The 22,520-nt window shown below is 38.6% G+C and overlaps 1 long non-coding RNA gene across 2 annotated transcripts in view; it reads left to right on the forward strand.

The window, feature by feature from the left end:
• The window catches only part of LOC121098163, a 76,906-nt gene extending 59,712 nt beyond the window's left edge, over window positions 1–17,194 (forward strand). The window contains exons 3-5 of one of the 2 annotated variants that reach the window (XR_005831192.1): window positions 6,189–6,312; window positions 7,651–7,755; window positions 12,408–17,194. This is a non-coding gene — a long non-coding RNA (uncharacterized LOC121098163). Of the gene's footprint in view, window positions 1–6,188; window positions 6,313–7,650; window positions 8,360–12,407 lie in introns of those variants that run through there. The other variant, XR_005831191.1, reaches the window with a different exon arrangement.
• Window positions 17,195–22,520: the final 5,326 nt, after the last annotated feature.

A 22,520-nucleotide genomic window follows, 5' to 3' on the forward strand; every position in this document is an offset into this window, starting at 1 on the left:
CAAATAGCTGGCTACAATGGGTAATTTTATTTAGGCACAGAATTATAAAGTAGCCATTTTTAACTTAAGCTAGATTGCACATTTACCAAACCTTCCATAAATTCATCATTTGGCTTAGTCACATTGAGAATTGTTTTAAATAAATCTATGTGAAAATTAAATTTAAGTTGAAAACCAGCAGGAAAAAGATGTATAGTGAGTACTTCATTTGTTGTAATAGGACTATTTGGAAGGAATACAAATGCACTTCAAATTGTAAAGAGCATAATTATTTTTCTCCAGAAGCTGAATGAAATAGAGCAGCTTCTGCCTATATAATATTTGATATGAATTATCCTCATAAAATTCAAGCTGTATTTTTAAAATTAAGTCTTTTCAATTTCCAAAGTTCTCCTTTTCTTTAATTAAAATGGGCAAAAAGAACACAGGAATTGTCTCAGCCAGTTGGACCAGTAGTACAGCTTCTGTGTTATACTACCTTTGGCAGTGGACACTAACAGTTGCTTCACTGAAATTTCAAAAGACCATTCATTATAGAAATCAGAGTGGGGACGATGGGGACAGGTGGGACATGAAGGGCATGGGCAAAACCCTAAGCCTGAAAGGACCTTGAAGAGGTCACCTAGTCCATCACCCTGCTTCGATAATCCACTGAGAAGGGAAATTTCATTGTAAACCCTGACAGTAAATATTGGTTTCAGGGTCTCTTTCTCTCGTATCTGACAAAACTTCAAATCTGCATATTATCCATACAATATCTACTCCTTTTCTTATGCTGTATGGGGTTAGTGTATTGTAGGTGACTGCAAAAATCAGGAGTAATTTATTGCTAATAGGCAATTGCTGGGATTCTGAGACGTTTTGTATCACTTGGGTTTGGTCAGGAGTATCAGCAGGAGGGAGGGTATCATTCCAGACAGCTATCCATCAAATGACACTTAGGAACTGTTTAAGAAACAGTGTCAGAACTATTAAATTTAATGACTCTACCTCGTTTTCCAGACAGCCTACAAACTTGTTCTGACAAGAAATGATTAAGGACCCTGCCTCCAAAAAGCCAAACAAACAACAACAACAAAAAAAAAGCCAAAACAAAAAAGAGTGGCAAGATTTAAAGCAGGACTTTTTTAACAAAAGAGAACACCAGTCTTTGTTGCACAGTAGAGCACTGAGCAAATATGCAGGAGCTGCTTCCAGAACTTAAAGCGGTATGTTTACATCAACATGGTGCTGGGCTGCCTAATGTGTGCTGCTGAGAGGCAGATGGTCTTAGCTCAGAGCTAGCGCTGTTCTACCACAGCAATAAGCTGTTTGGAGTTTGAACTAGTATCCTCTGCAGTGCTGTATGAAAGTACCAGCTCAGGTTCATGTTTCTTCATCTGCCTGTTGGCTCTCCTTGTGAAGTCTGCTGTAGGGAAATGAGAATAATGAATTTAGGGTGTCTGAAAGTTACCCCTACTTGTCTACCTAATCCCTACCAAGGCTTAAGCCAGTGTTTAAAAAACTCCCCTCCAATTTTCTGTCCTTCCCCCCCCCCCCCCCTTTTTTTTTTTTCTTTTTGTCTGTAAAGACATGCCCACAGCCAGATGCCAAATAAAGAATACTTTTCTTCTAAAAATGTTATTCTGGCATTGACCCTCCTCCATGCATAGACTACTTTGTGGAGTTTAACCTCCAGGGTAAGAATGATTGATATCGTGTGTATCGTAGCTCAGGGCCTGGTCTAGAAACGAAATACTGTAAAATCCCCTGGAAGGAGCCCTAAAAGCCAGGATATGCACTGGGCAAGGGAGACACAGATGTAGCTGTTTACCCAAGACTTATGAATGGCAATAGACAGTGATACTGTGTTGTCAAACTGTTGGCTGTTGTGGATTTTGAAGTGCACTGCCTTTTTGATTTACCATGTTTGCGTCACCCATAATTTTGTATACTTCCATCATCTTCACTCTCCTTTATCACAGTCATGCTATTTACCCTTTTTGAAACAATTCTGATCTCTGCTCTGTGTGTGGATGATGCCATTTCTCTGGTTTGATACAGTATTAATTAAATAATATTCAAGTTCTTTTCATAAGAGAGACAAACTATTTAGAGACTTTGGCTTCAAAATAAAATTGTGCCAAAGAAACTGAATGCATTAAATGCCTACTTTATAAAATAAGTGACTGCCTTTGGAAAAGAAACAAATGCAAATTCTAGTTACTGTGCTTGAAAGAGGTGACAAGATGAAGTGCCAGCATCTTGGCTCCTGTTCCTGCTTTATTGTCACAAGTTGTTAGTTACATTTGAAAATATGGATCTCTCTCGTTGTGGAAGTTGCGCTTGCCAGTTGGTCCCTGTACACTAGAGTGGCTTTACCCAATTAGCACAGTTTCCCATGCAGGACCCAGAATAGCTGTGCATGCTTCCTGAACGTCCCCACAGCTGAGGCTCATCCTCAGACTCCGGTGGTCTATACCCGGCTGCTTTACCAGGCGAGCTGGGTGCAGCAGCAGTAACAGCGTGCCTCGCTGGAAGTCAGCCTTGGCACAGCCAGTCTCGCTGGGTTTGTCTGTAGTTCTCTCTGACAGGTAGAGTCTGCCCCGATCTCAAACACTCTATGCGGCAGACGGAACAGTATTTTTAACCCCAGTGCACTCGTGAAATGAAACAGGTCATGGAAACAATGACATTTAAGTGCTACTTGTAATCTTCATCATGGGCCATCTCAAGCTATTTGCATCCCTCTTCTGGCACTCAACCAAGTGAAATTCACCCTGTGCAGAGCGGTGTGCTAGTCAAGCTACATATAAGGCTCATACTATGATGATGGGAGTGCCATTAGGTAACTGCTTTATGGGAAAAACATCTGAAGGACTTAAGAGATTGGTTTCATGATGCATGAGTGGAGAAATAGCAGTCCTGAGAAAACATGAGCTTAACTGCAGTTCATCATCTGCCGGTGGACTGAATTGCATGACCCCTATTTTAGGTTTCTTTAAGCGATGGAAACCTAGTATTGCAAAGTATCCCATCAATAATGCAGTGTCGTAGACCTTTCCCTATATTTTTACCTTGTTGCTGTCTATAGATTTTTGCACTTTTCTAGCCACAGGTAAGTAGGTATGCCACATTTCTGATTGAGTCACAACCTAGAGATTACACTGGACTTCAGCTAAAAGCTATTATGATAGAACACATTATAGAATGATACGTAATGATGGATTACAACTAAACCATGAAGTATCTGCCACTTTTATAAGTAGACAGACAGAATGTCATCATTGAAAAAAAAAACAAACCCCAACTTCCTCTTAACTGTAGTTAGCAATTCACGTATTTTCCCTTCCTTTAAATAGTAAGCAGGGTTTGTAGGTAATTTTTTGTTTCTGTGGTAGGCAGTGGAATTGATCACTTCTTTATACAGAGAAACAAAGTCACTGTAACCCTCCTAATCATTTTTTTGATGATCTACAGATCATGGCAGGCACTGCTTTACTAATTGGTCGCAAGTTAACAAAACCAGCTTTCCTCACACCCTCATTCCAATTCTAAGTGATGGGAAAATGCTAAATTTATCAATAGCCATCACTCGTATTTTAATGGCTTGAGGACCATCCAGATATATCTACATTACTTTGAAAAAATGTGATTAATTTTATTTTAGTTGATCATAACCACTACAAAGCAGTTATGTTCTAAATATTTAATAACTCTGGGGTTTTAATATTTTGTCTTTCATTAAAATTAATTTCTGATTTTTCAATGGATATAGTATGACGTAAGTACTTGCCTGTAATGGTCATCTTTGCACTAAGCTGTATAAAATATTAACATAGTCTACTTAGAAATAATGTATTTTATATTGTGCATCTCTTAAAAATTCCTTTTTTTCAAAAACATACCTAGCTCAATCTGATATTTGTGTTCCTAAAAACTGCTAAGTACCATTTTTCCTTTAAAAACAGGCACAACAGGAAAACTGTTTTAATGGGGATAAATATAAAATAGGATACAAAAGATTTTGGTTGAAAAATATGACATACAATGTAATGAATATGTAATTTTTTAAAGGTATTTTGGAAGAAGAGGAAAGGTTTTTCTGCTCAAAACATTTCTCTGTCATACTTCCCTAAACTGCGTTTTAATTTTTCTCTTCTGTGTTTTTGTTGTGAAGATACCAAACCAAGGCATTCATTATTCACCCACAGCTAGATGCAGATGCTCTGGATGCAAGCTGGGACCCCCTGTTCAAACAGATCTTAATTGTTTTATACTTTTCATTATTGATCAGTTGCATTTGTTATGTTTTGAAGAGTCACTGTTAACTTCCTCATGCCTATAGCTCATTTTGTCTAGTTAAACGTTGGCTCTAAATGAGCACTTCCATTTGTGGCATCTGTTGTGTTTCCCATTTCAGCCACCCTGTATGGCCCTCCTGCTGGGAGAACCTGAGCTGACACAGTTGCTGCTGGCAGTGTCACTATCTGCTTTTCATCCAGAAAAATGAGTTCTGTGTCTTAAACACCCTGAAGGAGGCTGAATTGGATGCTTTATGTCATTTTGCATTTTACTTAAGCAGCAAAGGTTACTCCTCTGTCCCCTTCATACTAGCAAGCGTGTTACTCAACAGCAGTATTTCAGAAAGGCTCTCATGGGAAACGGGGTGAATGAGATCAATGCAGAATTGTAAAACCCTGGGATCCAGCATTCTAGAAGCATTGATTTTACTAGAAAAACTGTAAGCTGAGTTACATGTCATTTTCAGAATCAAGGATCCTCTTTCCTGTTGTAAACTTTCTCATTTTCAAGGATGTAAGATAAAAGGGGCTTCTGGATGCGCTTCATTCGGGTATATAAGAAAAGAAGGCATATTTAAGCATAGATCTCAGCAAAACAATGATTACTGCATTTGTTGGAGACATGCAAACCTTTATTGGGGTCAGACAATACTGACAAAAACCAGAGTATCAGAGATTTTTTGTTGTGTTCCTTCATGCACAGCCTGAATCTGAGGATCCATGGATCCCCTTGAATTTTAAAAGCATCTTTGCATTATATAAGAAATCAGTGAGCTGTCTGACTATGATTCGTTCAATGGTATGTGCTCTGGTTGGGTGTTCTTCCCACCTTCTTTGAGTCTGTGAAGGGACAGCAATGACCAGTGTTTTAACCACTTGCTAATAGAAGCTTAATTACTTCCAGTCAGCTGAGCTGCCATGATAGAACAGTTAGTGTGCGCTCTAGCCTGCCTCCATCCCCAAGTGAAATGCAACAGTCTGGTACTCTGAGCTTTTCCCCAAGTTGTTTTAGCTCACAAGCAGGGCAGGCTGTTAGTGAGCACACGAGCCATTACCAACAGCTACGAGATGCAGTTGGTGCACAGTAACTTCTCAGACTGATGTTGTTCAGTTAAATGTCTGAGCTCCGTGTCTCGTTTTGGAAATCTATGTCTTACTTATTTTAGAAACCTGCTCTCCCCTCAGCAACTCTTAACAACCCAAAACAGATTGAAGGAACTTTCAGGTTTCTCAAACCTATTAAATGCTGTTGTTCTCAGTTTATTCAAATTAATGTGAGGCAGCTTGGTGCATTTAAAGGGAATAAAATGAGGTTGGAGGTTTGAGCTCTGATACGCTTGACATACTTTGCTATGGTAGGGAGGTTTTGCTTCACAGAAGTTTAATTGCCCCTCATGCAACAGTAAGGATAGACTTTCTAGGTCAAGGTTAAGATTCATAGGTGGCAAATAAAAGAGCCTTTCTCTGAATTAGTTCTTGCCCTAAAGACAATGAAATATATTTCTGGAGCCCGCATGGGAATCCACATGTTGCAAAGACCAGATTCTATTTTCTCCATTACTGCTAAAGAACAAAACTGTTCCAGCACAAAATTCTTGGGTCTAATTTCCTGAGAACTTTAAAATTTTGTAAGAACTTTAGAATGTGGTACTAGAAGAATACAATAGTGATAATCAGTGGTAACTCTTGATATCCATTTTCAGAACGCAGCAGAGTGCAGATCTGTTTTGAATTACTTCTCATGTTTTAGGGAATCTGAACCAACATTTTTCCTCATCACAGGAGAGTGTCCTAACCATGAGATCAGACTTTAAAGAAGTGCATCTGCTCCCTAATTAGTGTGTCATGCAAAATAAATTGCTTCCCTAAAAATACTGAGAAGAATGCTCTTTCTCTTACTTACAGATACATACATGCTGCAACATACAGTGGTGATGAAGCACTCTCCAGAAAGACAGATAAGGATTTAAATTTAAATTTCAATTCCCTGGATGGAAGAAACTGTGAACTCAAGTACCCTACCTCTTCAGTGAGTAGTTTATCTACTGAGATAAATAAAGGTAAAAGAGGAAACATATACTTTTTGCCATCTGTCTAAAAGAAGGAAATTTTCCTTATTTTTTCAAAAGAAACCCTCAATGAAGGTTTCCCTTCCTTCCCTTCCTTTTCCCCCTACCTTAACTGCACAGAAGGAGGTGTTATTTAAGACATACCTGATCCTTCAAATTTCCAAATGGGTACTTTAAATGGCCCTCTGTCCATGCTTGGTTTTGGACTCCAGTTCTTTATTCCCACCGTAAGAGCTAGACTGAAAAGCAAAAAGCAAAAGCAAAAAAAAATCTTAAGATTCTTTGTGCAGAATTCTTCATGGAAAAAGTTTTGTTTCAACCAATACTAATATGGAATATGGTTAGGTACCTGGAAAGAAGGTGGCTCAAAGTCCTTTGAGTATTATATACTAGCTACCACCAGTGAAAGTACAGGCATGCTGGCTGATTCAGGAAGAAAGCTCCTTTTCCATATTAGGGTCTAAATTCTAAAACTGCATAAATTTTGCTGTTGCCGTGTACCTGCACAGAACCCCAGTTCCAGGGTTACTAGGCATGTGGGATTACCCACGTAAGACGATGTAGTATATTTATTCGTATTTCCTCTTGCACAGCAATTTTGTATGACACTAAAGACCAAATAAGACTTTTTCCTTCTCTCGGTACAATTCCTTAAATAATCAGCACTCACAATATTCATAATTATATTTGTGTAAAATATTGTATCTTTATTGTCACAGAACAGAAATACCAACTGAAGTAATTGCATAACCTTTGAATAAACACAAGGCTTGCTGTTTTCTTGTATCAGTTAGTATTATTAACTGTTCATTCTCCATAGCTAGAGGCAGAAGGTAAATGCTTACGGAGCCCCAGTACAATGTTACTGAAAAAAAAGCACTTCTCAGGTTGATACAGTGTTATTTTTCCCTAAAAATGTAAAGTAAGTATATAAAAAGAGCTTGTATTTTGGCTGGATTTGCCAAAAGTGTTTTCCTGAAAAGTTTAAGAGAATGTCTCCTTTGTAAGTATCTGTAGTGCTCATGCAAAGGCAGTGGGGCGTATGGAGCTGGAAGTCATCCATCATGTCTGGAAGGTCATGGCATTCCTACTGACCTCAGCGCTTGTGACTCTCAGTTCCAAACTGAAACCTGAAGGGTGAGAGACAAATGCATTCTCTCACTGTCAGTTGAACTAGTGACTTGTCGAAAAAACCACCCCCCATGCCCCAAAAAATCACACTACCTTTAGGTTTTTTTAAAAGCACCATGTAAATATGATTCAGAAGTATTACTAACAACCGTATTCCTTCATTACAGGTGGAGAATCCTAGGCATTTTATGGAAATAGCAGAGCTGTGACCTACCAGCAGTTCAACCAGCAGTCAAGCAAGGGATGGAGCTCAGTTCTTCAATGTTTATCAAGTAATGTATCTGCTGGATGGCTTTTCTTGGTAATACTTGGTCTGAGCCCAGCTAGCATCTGCAGCAGTTTTCAGCAGACAATTTTTTGGCCAAATTAGAGTCAATGACTTACGAATGAGAACTTTTTTATTCCATAGTAGAGCAGAAGGCATTATTTCCTGGGAACTGCAGCCTGCCCATTTATTTAGTGTGTTTACTTGGATTTTGTATTGAGGTAGAAGAGGCATTTCAGTTTGGTGGTATATCTGTGGTATGTTATGTTGAACTCTTGAAAATTGTTTAATCATTTACTAGTCATGCTTAGTGTCTTGTTAAAGATGACAAGTTTTAATAGCTCATAATCAAAAGACAAAAATTAAGTTAATATTGATAGTTTCTTGGCATCATAAGGTCTCTACCTAATTGAAGAAACATTTTGAATATTCAGTGGAATCTTAATAAGTTGCCTAAATGGTTGGAAGATTCAGAGAAAATTTGAGTCCTAGATGTTACTGAGAAAAAGTTTATTTGGGAATAAATTTTCTGAGATAAAATTGGGAGACTGCTCTCTCTTTTCCGCTTCTCTTTTCCATTATTTTCAGGGACAGATAATCTAAAGTGGACTTTTTATGATAACATTTCAACTCCAGTGATTAATACTTGACATATGCCATGAAATTAACTGTCTCTACTGTTTTTGTTTTTTTTTTTATTTTGCTGAGAGATGGGTAAGCACAGACTTTTGGTGTGCATGTTCACAGGGATTATGCAAAAATAATATTAGCAGGCTTCATTTCCGTGTTTTAGTAAATGCTGTACAGCAGCTACTGGAATACTCAAATTAGACCAGATGTCATAATGCCAAATTCTCATCCCAGCAGAGTACAGCATTTAAAAAAAATCATTACTTTTGTTTTTAATTTACTACTCTACGGATGAGAGAAGTCCCATCTGCCTACTTTATTTTTAAATGAAAACATAAATGTTGTCCTGTGGTGACATTAGGCTAGATACTTCATAGAGACAGGGACCCCAAGCAGCTAAAATTTACATCTAACAAATATGTTTTCTTACATACAACCATCTGCATGATAAAAGCAATGAATAAGTTTGTGAAGTTAGTGTGTAAACAGGATTCAAAGGGTGACCCATTTTTGTGCCACTGTGGGTAATAAGAATGATGGAATTTTAGGAAAGTTGGAACCATAATTTCTCCTGTGGGAGAAGTCTGGTCACACAGGATAAAGGGAAAATCAGCTGCTGGAAAGATTAGATCTGGAGACAGTAGCAATTCAGCACGGCTAAAAGCATACAGCTTGTGAAGGATTTCTCAGGACTTCAGAACCACCTCTAAAATCTTAAGCCTGTCTCTGATCCTGTGTCAGTGGAAGCTCTGGTTTCACAACCCACTGTTGTAAAAGAGTAGCTGCACACAACAGAGAAATGAAGAGATACTCTTTTCAGTTTGAAAGGAAATGGGAACAGATGATGGGGATATTAGAATGTTCTTTACCTCACAAGCACGGTTCTTTGTTGGAAGAAAATAAAAATGAGTGGTTTTCTGGGATTACTGTTAATGAAAGCACCGTTTTTTCTGTCGGGAGGTAGTCCAGCATAGACATGTTTGATGATAACTTCCTAATCACTTGTTTAACTTTTCAAAAGAATGTGTTCGAATGTGTTCATGACTGAAAGAGTAAAATTTCAGATGACAATTTGATTTTTGCTTTCCCCCCCTCCACAGAAGCTACCTTTCTAATACTGAACTTTGTGGCTTCAAGCCTACAACTTCCTTCAAGTCAAGCCTGATGAGATCTGGTGTAAGAACTGGTATTAGTAGCAAATTCTGCCTGAATAGGAGCTTCAGGTGCTGAATTGCTCTGTCTCCCCTTACAGAAACATGGAGAGTGTTTCAGTGGTTTATTTCCCAGTCATACTTGACCAGCTTGCCAGGATGATCAGTGGCTTTTTTATGGTCTAAGATTTTTGGATGCTGGTATTTTCTTCTGTTTAGATTAACTGCCAGACTCAGCTGAAGGTTTTCAATAATACTGTTTCTTTCCCAACATACGATTACATTCAAATCAACTCATACTTTCTAAGTGTCTCATGTCATAGAATCATAGAACCATTTAGATTGGAAAAGCCGTTTAAGATCATTGATTCCAAAGATCTAACAACTGCTAAACCATGTCCCTAGGCACAGTGTCTACACATCTTTTAAATACCTCCAGGGACAATGTCAGGTCTGTAGAGACCCTGTGTGTGAAATATTTCTGGGTTTGCATTCATATACAAACTTAATCATGCATGTATGTCAAGAGCCTAAGTTTTTTACTCCTCATTGGTTCCAGATTTTTTATCCTAACTGGTAGGAACTGTCTGCATTCCAAGCATTCGGCTTTAGGTAGGCACCCTCAGGGGTCATGTGGGAGGCCTGAGATATGGAAACTGTAGCAGTTACCTGAACCAGGCTCTGGCACGAGCTGTCCTGCCTCTTGTCAGCCTCTGTACAGCCAAACAGCCAGGGAGACCGATAAAGAGCAGAGTAAGGTTCATCACCCGCTGAACTGGTGCTTGGCTATCACGGAAATGTTATAAAGGTAGAAAAAAAAATAACAACTATAGTATAAAATACAGGATTAAGCACGGCCTGATTGTCTAGTGAAGTCAAGTGGATTTTGACACATTCAGGACTGCAGACAAGAATTCAGGTATAAACCCCCCTTTTAATTTGCCTTTAGAACCAAGTATTAAATTAATGACTTGAGAAAGGACTGACCGCTGCCATATTTGAAGATACCATGCATTTGGGCTGAAAACTAACAACTGATAAACCAAACTATTTTGTAAAATCTTATATTTTATATGTGAAATGGAAAACAAAGGCAAGATCAACAATCAGATCCCAGGAAGAGGAGGGACCTGTTGCAAAAGGAGGATAATTTCCTGAAAGTAGAGCTCTCTAAATTACATTCTACTGCTCAGGCATTGTGGCCAGGCTAGAACAAGCCATATAGGGAGACTGGGAATTCAGGAGACTTAGTGCAGTTCCAAAGCATTCAGATGATACCTGACTAAGGAATAAATTAACAAGTCATTCCTTCAAACCATCAGTACTTTTATAACTTTCCCCCCATGTATGAAACAGCAAATTACATAAAGAAGCACAGAAAAGCAAAAAAAACATACCTAATGAACTCTACTTTTACAGTTTAGGGGGAAGAAAAAGAGAATTATTACCTTTCTTCACATAGTTAAGTAAAAGGAATTGGTTGATGCCTTTGCGAGATATTTTAAATTATATTTATCCTTAAAAAGTGCTTGATGGGTCCTAGGTTTCTGCTCTTGGTGAGTGACTGTACTCTTTAAAACACTTCTGAAATGCAGGCTTCCCATTTGAAAAGGTCCTTCAAGGTTTCTACTGTAGAGAAAAATAAGAAAATACAATTATTTTCTTCCATGATTTTAGATTATTTTTAAAGCATTCTGACTTTCCAGAGTGTGAGATCACAACTGCCATTCACACTATTTTTATGAGCCCTGATCTGAAGGGAAGCCTTTCTGTCTTCAGTGAGTTTATAGCTCATGCCCAGAGAGTAGGAATCAGGAATTTGCAGCATATAATCTGGCTGAGACTAGTTCCAGCTGTGGTTTAAGAGGTCTTCTCAACTCTGATTCAGTAGGATTAATAGAGATTCTGCTATTACCTTCTGGGCATGTTGTTAAAATCAGTTCTTCGGTGCCCCTTGTAGACAGACAGAACTGTAACTGCTGGTTATTAATACTCTTAGATTCAGCAAATATTCAGAGACTCCCTTTCATGGAGCTATAGATTTCAAGGCCAGGAGGGCCTTGATCTTGTCGCTGATTAGCTCAATTAGTCTACTTTCTTTTATATCCTTTTTAGACCTTTTAATTACAGTTATAAACTATAGTAAAACACAACAATTAGAGATGCTTACTGAAACATTATAAAATCATGTACATTAGTGTACATGCATACATTTTCATATATATGTATGTATATATGGGTAAATGAGTGAAATCACCGGTGATTTAGCAATAAAGTAGTGAAATCACCAGTATTTTTGTGACTGGTAGTCTGCATTGCAAAACAAAAATTAAAAGACTTGGCAGAAGTCTTGCTCTGTAATACCCTTTCACTTTCCATTTCCTTTGTCCTTGGAGATTGTCTTAATGCAGCTCTGTGCGTTTTCAGCTAGACTTTGCCAGATGTCTACTTCTTGCATATATTTGGAAGAAGTTAAGCTTAATTTAATTGTGCCCCAATTCAAGAGAGTATCCCTATGCTGGCAAGTTGATTAAGCATGGTGGTAATTTTAATTATCTTCTTATCTCTCACTGGAGTGCAGTTAGTGGAGCTGACGAAGTTAACCTCATAGATAAATACCTTTTCTAAACTGGGGCCTCACACAAGGAAGATAAAGCTTTCTTTTCAACATCAAAAATTAGCCTTCACCTGTTTTCTTCTCCACTTCTCTATCCATGTGCATGCTGTCTCCTCGAGAGAGCCTGACATTACAGTTGAATCACCTTCATTACTGGCTCTTCTGATGGTTTTGCAGTTGCCTGTGATTCATTTCTGTCTTTTACCTGTGACAATGCTAAGTTAGCTGCTCATGCCTTGTCTTTTTTGTTTCTTTTGCCAGCGGTTGCCCTCTCCACATGACTAATTCTGTTGTGTGGGTTCAACAGGAATGTCACAAGGCCAGCATTTAAAGGATGCAAGTTAACGCACTGAAGATTTGATGAGATGTACTGTCAGTTTTACATGTCACATTCATGGTAAAATCATATGCACACACAGAGCTAACATTTCATTTAGGAATCAAACACATTAAGATACCACTTTTAAGTTTTGCATTTAAGTGCCTTGTAACCCATTTAATTTTCTTACTGAAAACACCCTGTCAGAAGGCTGTAGGAGAAACAGCAGCATAATTTAAATGTCACTTTGTAACTGGAGTAGAATGACTGAGTATGAAATTCATTATTGGGAAGCAAAGTTTGTAACTCCATTAGCCTGTTTCTGGTCATTTGGCTCTGTTTTCAGCTGGATGTGCACAGAAGCTCGAGTGTACTTTTATATACTTAATTGTCTGTGTTTTAATTAACACAGAAGAACAATAGCTTAGAGAAAAAAGCAGAAGGCCCTTACAGTAACGGAATTGTAACAACCCAGTATGCAGCATCTGAACTTTTCTTAAGGTTTTATGAATATCAAGCCATTTGCAGACTTTCTGTGTATCTCCAATTATTAATAAATACAACTCGATTCCTGCTTGCCTTATAAATACACACACTCAGCATTCAGCTGCAGATTCAACTTGCCCTGGATCTCCAACCTGGCAAAACACCTGAGAACCGTTCAATTTAGGGTGGTACAAAAAATACCCCCTTTATATATATATATATACACACACATAGTTCCTCATGCCCTGAGAGACAAGACAGCTGACTATGGTGGTCCAGCAGCATAATCCTGACTCATTTTTTTAATAAAGCTATCAAGTGGACACAAGAAAGCTCATCTTGTTCACATCCAAGAACAGTGTGGGAGAGAGCAAAATGCTCTGCATACATTTGTAGGACTTGAAAATGCTCATTTAACCCCCAAACACTGTATAAACATTACTCACTTTAATCGAAACTGTAATTCAGGTGTACCTATGGTGACATGCAGCCTCTGCTTAAACAATAAAAGGGAACAATGTGTACCAGCTATGAAGGGTGAGAAAAGGAGAACATTTCCTTCAATGGCAATTTATGCAGGAAGAATATTACTACTGACAGCACAGTCTCACCTCTGGGATAAAACTTATAGTCCTGCCCAGCACTGAAACTGCCACATGACTTTCCTGAGTTCCTCCATTTTGCATCGCATCTGCAGAAAACTATGTCCAGTCATACAAAGACACACACTCTGAGAGGCTTCATCCAGCTCGTGAGAGATTTGTTCTGGTTATTGATTCCTCATTACAATTTCTGCAGCCCCTGAGATATCCTTTGAGATCTAACATTAGAGTACTGGCCAGGCCAAATCTTGCTTCACTTATAAAAGCTGAGGCATTTACATCTTAGGGGAATATTGATTTACTCCAAATAATCTTTTTTTTTATGTTTCAAGCAAGCTGAAACTCCAGAGGAAAGAGACAGGATAGTAAACCCCTTTGCCAGCGCTTATGAAAAACATCAGAATAGACTAGCATTGCTTTGAAAACTCACAAGTGAATCCAAAACTTGATAGCAAATGCAATGTCGAGGGGAAGCTCACACATGAAGAATGCAATTTATATATGGCACCTCTTCTTAGGTGAGCTTGAGCAATGTCTAGCACAACTAAGCCTTAAAAATACCATTGCTGTTTATTTGCTTACAACGTGCTTAAGACACTGGAAAAGAAAGGGGAGATGCTAAAGGACAAACCCACTGAAAAGCGTCTTCTCTTGCTGGTAAAGAATTTAGAACAGGTGTTGTCAGCTTGTTCCTATTGCTATCAGCCAATACCAAAAGCAGTTGGCAGTGCTCCCATCATGTGAAAAAGCCAGTCAGATTTCTCAGTATATTCTAATTACTGTAGTGACACTCATGGGCCTAACGGCTACCTTATCATGGCAGACAGGTCTGCCTTCCATTTAGGGTTTATTGACTCAAATTTCTGCTTCCTCTAAATGCACATCTGGCTTACCAAACAAATTTAGAAATTCACGTTTATGCTTACCCACCTCATGCTTTAATCCTCTGCACATTAAAGGCTGTACTATCATCCCTCACCTACATTGTGATTATGTCCACCCCAGCTTCACCCCAAGAAAGCAAACTTGCTTGTCCTTTCTCCATAGGTTATTGCTTTGCCAAGGGATTCATCCAAATAACGGTGTGTTCTGCTGCTGGCTATGCTTCACTGTACCATATACACATACTTAGCACATACTAGCACAGAAATGTCACTTCTAACACCCTGTTTCTTTGCTATTGTGCCTCGTATGACAAAGAAGTTTTTTCATATAAAACAGCTAAGGATTGTACATGCTTTTCCACCCTGAAGGTCTTAATTTCATTCATATGAAAAGCGACTGGCAATCACTTTGCAAAGACGCTGCCAGGAACGAACTGTGGCACAGTTAATTGACGCATGTTACTTCGCTCAGAAACGCTGAACGTATCACTTATTTTCCTGATCTGGACCTATTTCAAATAAGCTGGAGAGCAATGCAGACTTAGCTTTTGATTTCAGTAGCTATTGGATCATATCCCTAAATACATATTATAACCACTGAGAAATAAGCATTTAGATACAGCAAGGTATGCATAAAAGCAAACTACATTTTGCTTTCATAAGCACAATGGTCAAGATGAGTAAATGGATAAATGAATAAACTATAAAAAGTGGGAGTATATTGCTGTAATTTCCATTCCTCATTTTGCTGTGCCCAAGTAGAATTTTATTCCAAATATTTTAATCTTTTGCTGATCAGGCCATGGATTACCTTTCCAAATTAATCCCCATGTATCTAAGTGCTCTCAAGGTCCAATCAATGCAGAACTGCTCTCTGCAACAGCACCTAACTTAACACAAACATCCTTTTTACACCATGAAACTTAAATCTGGAAGTTTTTCCTGTTGCATGGTCATGATAGAAATCTGATGCTCTGGTAGACATTGTATTTCAAGCTTTAGCTAATCTCAGCTTCATGAAGAAGTTAACTGGGCATACTGATTTTGGCAAGTACAAATTCAGTTAAATTCTATTAGCATGCAACTGAGTTTCAGGATGCCTTGATAGTTACCATAAAGACACTATGAAATTATGGGAGTTCTGGAACTGCAGCTGTGCATCAAGAAAAAACACACACAAAAATCTTTTGAAAAATCTGAGCAACAGGAGCATTGGTTTTTGCCCTCCATAAATAGGGGACTCTGGTTCCAGAGTATGAAACCTCTAGCTGTGAATTCCAGTAACTTAAACATGAGATTGACTATAGGCAAACATAAAGGTTGAATGATCAGCTGAGAAAACTGAAAAAAACTGAGAAAACAGTGTGAGGGGTTTATAAATTTATCTCACAAATATACTCTACATTATTAATTGTGCTTATAGGGAAAAAAAAATTGTTCCCACTCTGATTTTAAAGCTTACCTTACTCCTTCAGTCAGTTTTCTGTTACATCATTGAACATGTGTTAAACTGGTAAGTTGCACATCCTTTCTTGTTCCTAGAGAGAAAAGTAAATCTACAATCATAATGTATAATCGCTTCTGAAGGAGAACTTACATTTTGGACCAGAGATGGAGAAAACATTAATTGCTTAATGATCATTTTCAGAATTAGAAGATTGTATCCCTTTTCTATTTTCAAAACGATTCTGTCACAATATTTATTATAAATATTTTTAGTATATGATACTCATTTGTGCCATTGAGTGGTCTGTTTGTATGAATACTTTTGTATATGCTCAGCTACTCTTTTTTTCATCTCATGCTGACTTGATGGCAGTCCCAACACTTATAGTACAGTTGAGCTCACTGACCAGTAATTTTACTATGAATTATGGTATGGCAACACAAGTAGATGATGCAGGCTGTATCCTGTGTACCACCAGATCTGCGCAGTAAAATGATACATAAATATATGAGGTATCGTGTATCTTCTGTGTTCTGGGATCATGTAACCATGAGTTCAAAAGGGAGTAGTAATTCTTATCATATTACTACTTTTTGAGACAGGGAAGCAGAGGAAAACAAACTGCAGATTCTTTAAAACACATGTGGTAATTTACAGTTGAGTCACTAGATTTAGGCCTGAGACTTCTCGGTTAGTAATATCAGCGCAGATCTCTCCAGTTGCTCTTTTATTTTGGATTGTTACAGTTTTTCCCCCGTGTCAATTTTTAATTTATTGGTTGTGATGGCCAAGCAACTGCAGTTCCAGTTGTGGGAAGTGCAATGTGTACACTTAAATTGGGGGACCTAAGGCTGCTTTCCAGAACAAAGTTAACCAGCACTGGCTGCATTCTGACGGCGATGCAGTCGGACCCAGGGCACATCGCTGTCAGCAAGCCTCAGGCGGGTGAGCAGGAGCGCTAGCAGGGCCCTTTGTTTGCATGACTGGTAGCCAGAATCATAAGACAGATTTTGAATCACACTTTCCTGCAATTTAGGCACACACAAAAAAGAGCCAAATAGAATTTTACATCAGTCCTCTGCCAATTAAGAATAAGATTAAGTTCAGAAATGAGTGCTACCATACAGTTTGGAAGAAAGACAGTTTTCCATGGCAGAAGTAAGCCTACACTTCTGTCTGTTATCAACTTTATTTTTAGATGTCCAGACTGAATTTAATTGAAGCTATCAAAGCTCTCAAAGTAAAGAATTCAGAGGAGATTTTTTTTATAGATTCATACACAAAAGTACAATTGCTCCTCTGCAGCAGGATTCCCCCCTCCCCCCCCTCTTTTTTTTTTTTTTTTTTTTTTTCATCTTTAGGCTTACCCAGCTCTTCAAATCATTCCAGGCTGGTTTCTCTTCGATTGTCACTCATTTTGACTTTGCTTCTGAATTGAACACAGGATTCCGATGATCATCAGCATGGAGTGTTATTGTAATACACTGGGACAGAGACTGGACTTCCTGCAGGAGGAATGGCCATGGCAGTTACACATGCTGATCCAAAACATACTCACATGCACATACAACACACAATAGGCAAAGGAGAAAAAAAGAAAAAAAAGGCCTCTTTAGGCACATAAAGAAATGATGTCTATAAAATTACCATGTTACAAAAGAGGCCAGCTGTTTAAATGATTGCATTGTACAGGGAACAAATAGGAGTATATCTTGCGTACAAGCACTTTTCATTTGCAGCTTTACCAGTACTTTTTTTTTTTTTTAATGCTGCTTTGGCCACTTAAGCAGCTACTTTTTTGTTTGGTTTTTTTTTTAAAAAAAGTTGTCTAGGTTTTATACACACCACAGCTTTTATATGATTTTATAGTGCTTTTTCTTTATAATTTATTTTGTTAGCTATGTGGGTGAAATTAATAGCGAATGCTGACTTATTTCATAAACTTTATTAAGCCTTCAGGAAAACTTCAATGTGCTCATATGGAGAGGCAATATAGAATGTATCCACTGTATCATGACACAGAAATTACAATTCTAAGCTAGAAATAAATGACATTCCAGAAAAAGCAGAAGGAACAACATTTAAGGAGTTAATAATGAAACACTTGTCTTCATTTTCAGATCCTTTAATCCTGCTATTGTGCAGTTTTCACACAGTGCTAAATTGAATTACTGCATCATTTTTTACAATTTCTTCCTACAGTTGACCCAGTTTATAGCAGGTTTGAAAGCATTATCATTGCTTAGGGTTCAAAGATGCTGCAGTGTATTGCATTACAAGTCAATCAGTGCAGAAGTATTTTGATGTAATTTTGCTTTTGGATATAGAAGAACAGATATCCAAATGAAGGATGGTATTTCATTTTGTCATAACAATGTCACATAATGCAGCATGCCTTTTTTATATGATATGTATTGTCTCATTTTATTATATTTCTTTCTCTGTGTTCCTGGTCCTAATAAAATGAATCCTCAGTTTATGCCTTCCAATGTTTTTATTAACTTTTGCAAGGAGAAATTTGACAAAGTTGTTGTGTGTAGCTTTTTACTATTATGTAGCAGATATATTTAGTTGGATACTGCTAAAAAAAACCTAAAAGTGAATGCAGTGTTTCTAAACATTATCCCACTTCTAAAATTCTCAGTGAGAAATTTTTAATCAGAAATTTTCCTGTTCTGAAGGGCAGTGCTTTCTACAGCTTTTTGAACACATAAACATGGTGCTCAGTTTAAATACATTTTAAGCAATGTGTTTTAGGTAAAGCGTATCATTCTCTCAAGGTCATTCTTTATGCTTCAGGTGTTAATTTGTGTTGTTCTTGAAGTATTCTTATTATTGATAGTAGAGCCCTTGGTATTTGTTATATTGAAATATTGCTAATATATGAACTGTAACATTAAATTTTTAATCTAATCAATCAAATGGCATGCATATGCAGTAGATGCTTGGGTTTTACTAAGATTAATTACCATGTGCTGTGAAAACGAACTCTGTAAGGTGAAATATTGCATGCACACAGACATACGTAATGAGAAGAAAAGAAAAGAAAGCAAATTGTGCAAAGGGATGAGCACTGTAATAAGTTAATGACTACTTCTGTCATTCAAAACATATGCATAGCCTTTAAGACAACACAAAACAAAGATTAAACGCATGTTAAATCAACTATCTATTAAAGCATTTAGAGCTTTTCTCCAGATTTTACATGAAAATTATGCAATCTGTTGCAAAACTAAACACTTGTCTCCCAGATGGTGCTCAGAGTCTGTCTGAGCAAACACTCCTTCCATGCTCTGTGTAATAAATTGTGCGTATTTTTTGTTGACTGTGCTTCATTTTATGCATTTGAGGACATCTACACTGAACACGCTATGTAGAGATGACTAATTTGCATTGTAAAACCCAGTGATGCTGTATTTATATACCTGATTGCAGTCATGAAGTAGAAGATACTTCATCACGGAAAATGGCAGTATCTCCCTTTTCACTGGCTGGAAGTTACAAACTTACTATGCTTACTGCTGCTACTGATCCGGGTTGTAATTCTCACAGGTCACTGATAGTTGTCCATTAAATAATAAGTAGCTAATTGCTTTTCTTGAACAGTACTGCAAAGTTAAGCTTCTATGACAGTGTTTTGAGGAGTGTTTTGCCATGCCAAATAATAGCTATGATTGAAATGGGAATAAGATTAAAGCCACACTAATACTTTCATAATGTTATTAAAAGGTACATTATTCATGTGCTAGAAACACAGGGATTACCCTTCTGGCTGAGACTGCGGTCTAGCTAGAAACCTATGACAAGATACTAAAGCGTGAGAAAGTCATCTGCAACTGATGAGGCTGCTGTTCAGCTTTTTCTTGCTGTATTTTTTTAGTATTTCCTCTGCCTTGGTTTCTGCTTGTAAAATGGAGATGAGAGTAGTTCCTTGTTTCACAAGAGTGAAGATGTACTAGTGTACCCTGCTGTTAGTGAATTGCTCAATTAGGTGGTAGGGGACTAAATATATACCTGGGATTAGCAGACATTCCTTTTATGGAAAAGCTTAGTCTGATTACAATTTCTAAACAGTTTCTCAAACGTTACCCTGCAGACACAGGAAAGTTCTCCTTTAGAGATTTACTCGGCTATCTATCTGGTTTACTTAAAAAAAAAAAAAAAAAAAAAAAGGGAATGTTCATTTAGTCTTCATATTATTACATGTCACCTCTAGGTCTCCATGTTTGAAAAGGCATAGACACTTGTATGCATAAACTGAACATAAAGCTTTATCAATGAGGGAACTTGAAATGTATTTCTGTGATGAAGTACTCTGCAATATGTCTTTCCTTTGCCTTGTTCATTATTTTAGCACCTGTCATAGAAGAAGCACGTATATCAAATGAAAGGAAAACTAAAAATTTAAAGTAAAATAATGTTAATTTCTGTAACTTTTTAATAGAGAAGTAATTGTCTCCGTTAATCAGCATAATTTTAGTTAAATCCATGGGGCTTTAGAGACATTTTTTAATGTAAAAGCCATATTTTGGCAGGATGAAACTAATAAAGTTGCAGTTACATGCATGGAATTAGCTATATAATCCAGCAACTTTGCAGGGGAAGAATGTAGCTGGCAGGTCCTCCAAAGCATAATTTTTTGTGTCTTCAAAATGCCAAGGGAGACAACCAGCATGTCAGATAATAAAACTCCATATGATGCATCAGAGCAAGGTCAACTTGAATGTTAGATCAGGGCTTTGTCCACTCGGTTCAAAGTATCGTCAAGGATAGTTATTCCAAAGTCTCTGTGTACTATTGTCTATTGGATATAGAATTGTCTATAGCCTATTGGAATGTATTGTCCTGCTTTAACCACCTGCACTGTAAGGAAACTTTCCTTTTATCTGTGGAATTTCTTCTGTTAGATCTGGTATCTGTTGCTTGCCCGCTTACTGTACATTTTGAGAAGAATCCAGCTCCCCTTTCGGTAGCTGAAGACAGCAGGTAGATCCACCCTTGGCCGTCTTTTCTCCACAGTGAACAAAGTACTTCCCTTCAGCCTGGCCTTAAATGTCAGGTGCCCCGGTTCCCAAACCATGCTGCAGCTTTCGCCTGCATTTGCTGCAGTGTTCTCTCTCTCGTCCCTGGGGTGCAAGAGTGGGCATGTTCTCCCAGCACTGAGCAGAGGAGCACGGCCCGTTCTGTGGCTCAGTTCTCAGCAGCACCACGGGGCTCCTAATAGCAGCCCCGTTCGCAGTCAGCTGTTGCTGCCACAGCAAAGCAATGCTGACTTGTGGTCGCCCTTTTGTCCAGCAGGACCACAATTCCCTGTCTGCAGAGCTGCTCTCTAGCTAGTCAGCCTCTTGCCTCTGTCACCGATTGTTCTGTTCCAAGCTCGGAGTTAACGCTTCTGTTCACTTGGGTTTTTTTCAACTCTCTAGTCTGGTAACATCTCTGAATGACAGCTCTGCCCCCCAGGTAGCCTATGAACTGGTCCATCCCGTTTGGTGTTACCCATGAACTTGCTGAGGATGTATGCCATGCCGTTGCCCAGGTTGCTTACAAAAATAGTGAACGAGCATCAGCCCCTGTATCAGCCTCCCCCATATATCCCTTGTAACTGGCTGGTATATGAACTGCCAGCCGCTGGCACACCCACTTAGAACCAGTCTCTTTGAAGGCAGCGGTGCTGTCAGCTTTCACCCCTGTTGCTGGCCTATCCAGTTCATACCTCCCCAGTTTGGCTACAAAGATACTTAAAGGACACTTGGGAGCACCTGGCTGAAGTCCAGGTTATGAGACAGCTACTGCTTTACCCCAGCCACAAAGCCAGTCGTTTCATTACAGGAAGCAATCAGGTCGGTCGTGCACAGTTTGGCCCTGGTAAATCCCTACTGGCTCTACTGGCTGATACTGTCACCTTGCCCTTTGTGTGCCTGGAACTGCTTTCCAGGAGTCCTGGCTCAGGGCTGAATTGAGTCTTGAGGGCCAGCAGTTCCCGAGACCCTCTTCATCTTTTCTGAAGATGGGCATAACATTTGCTTTTTCTAGTCCCTGATTGTCATGACTTTTCAAAGATGACAGCAACCTTCCAATGGCATCAGCATCTTGGGATGGATCCTGTCCAGCACCACAGACTTGGAGGCTTTTAAAATGGGAGTGGACAAGGCCCTGAGCAACCTGCTCTTGTTGGCCCTGCTTTGAGGGAGGGAGGCCGGGCTAGAAGCTCCAGAGGCTCCCTTCAGCCTCGGCTATCCTGCGAGTCTGTGTAGCTGTCCAGCTTATTTAAGTAGTCCCTACCTTTCTGTTAAATCCACACTGCGCTTGTATAAGCACATTTCACATTGCAAAGCAGACTGTCCAGTTTCCTGAACGGAGCAGTCTAACACTTCATAATCTGTGCAATATGATACGCCCGTCTGAAATTTATGAAGCTGTAAACCAATTTCCTGTACTAATAAACACATCTTTTTTTCATTCCTGTTTATCCTCCTGTTAAAATTGCTGCACTGTCTTGCTCTCTTCTCTCATCCTTGTCTTCTAAGATGGAAAAAGAGATGGGAGTGGGGGTGGGGGGAACGGATGGACACCACCACAACAAAAAGCTGGCAGCTCATAGAAAAGAAGTGATACTTGGGAAAAATCCAAGATCAA

The sequence above is a fragment of the Falco naumanni genome, chromosome 15 (genome assembly GCF_017639655.2).
Source record: "Falco naumanni isolate bFalNau1 chromosome 15, bFalNau1.pat, whole genome shotgun sequence".
Lineage (NCBI taxonomy): Eukaryota > Metazoa > Chordata > Aves > Falconiformes > Falconidae > Falco > Falco naumanni.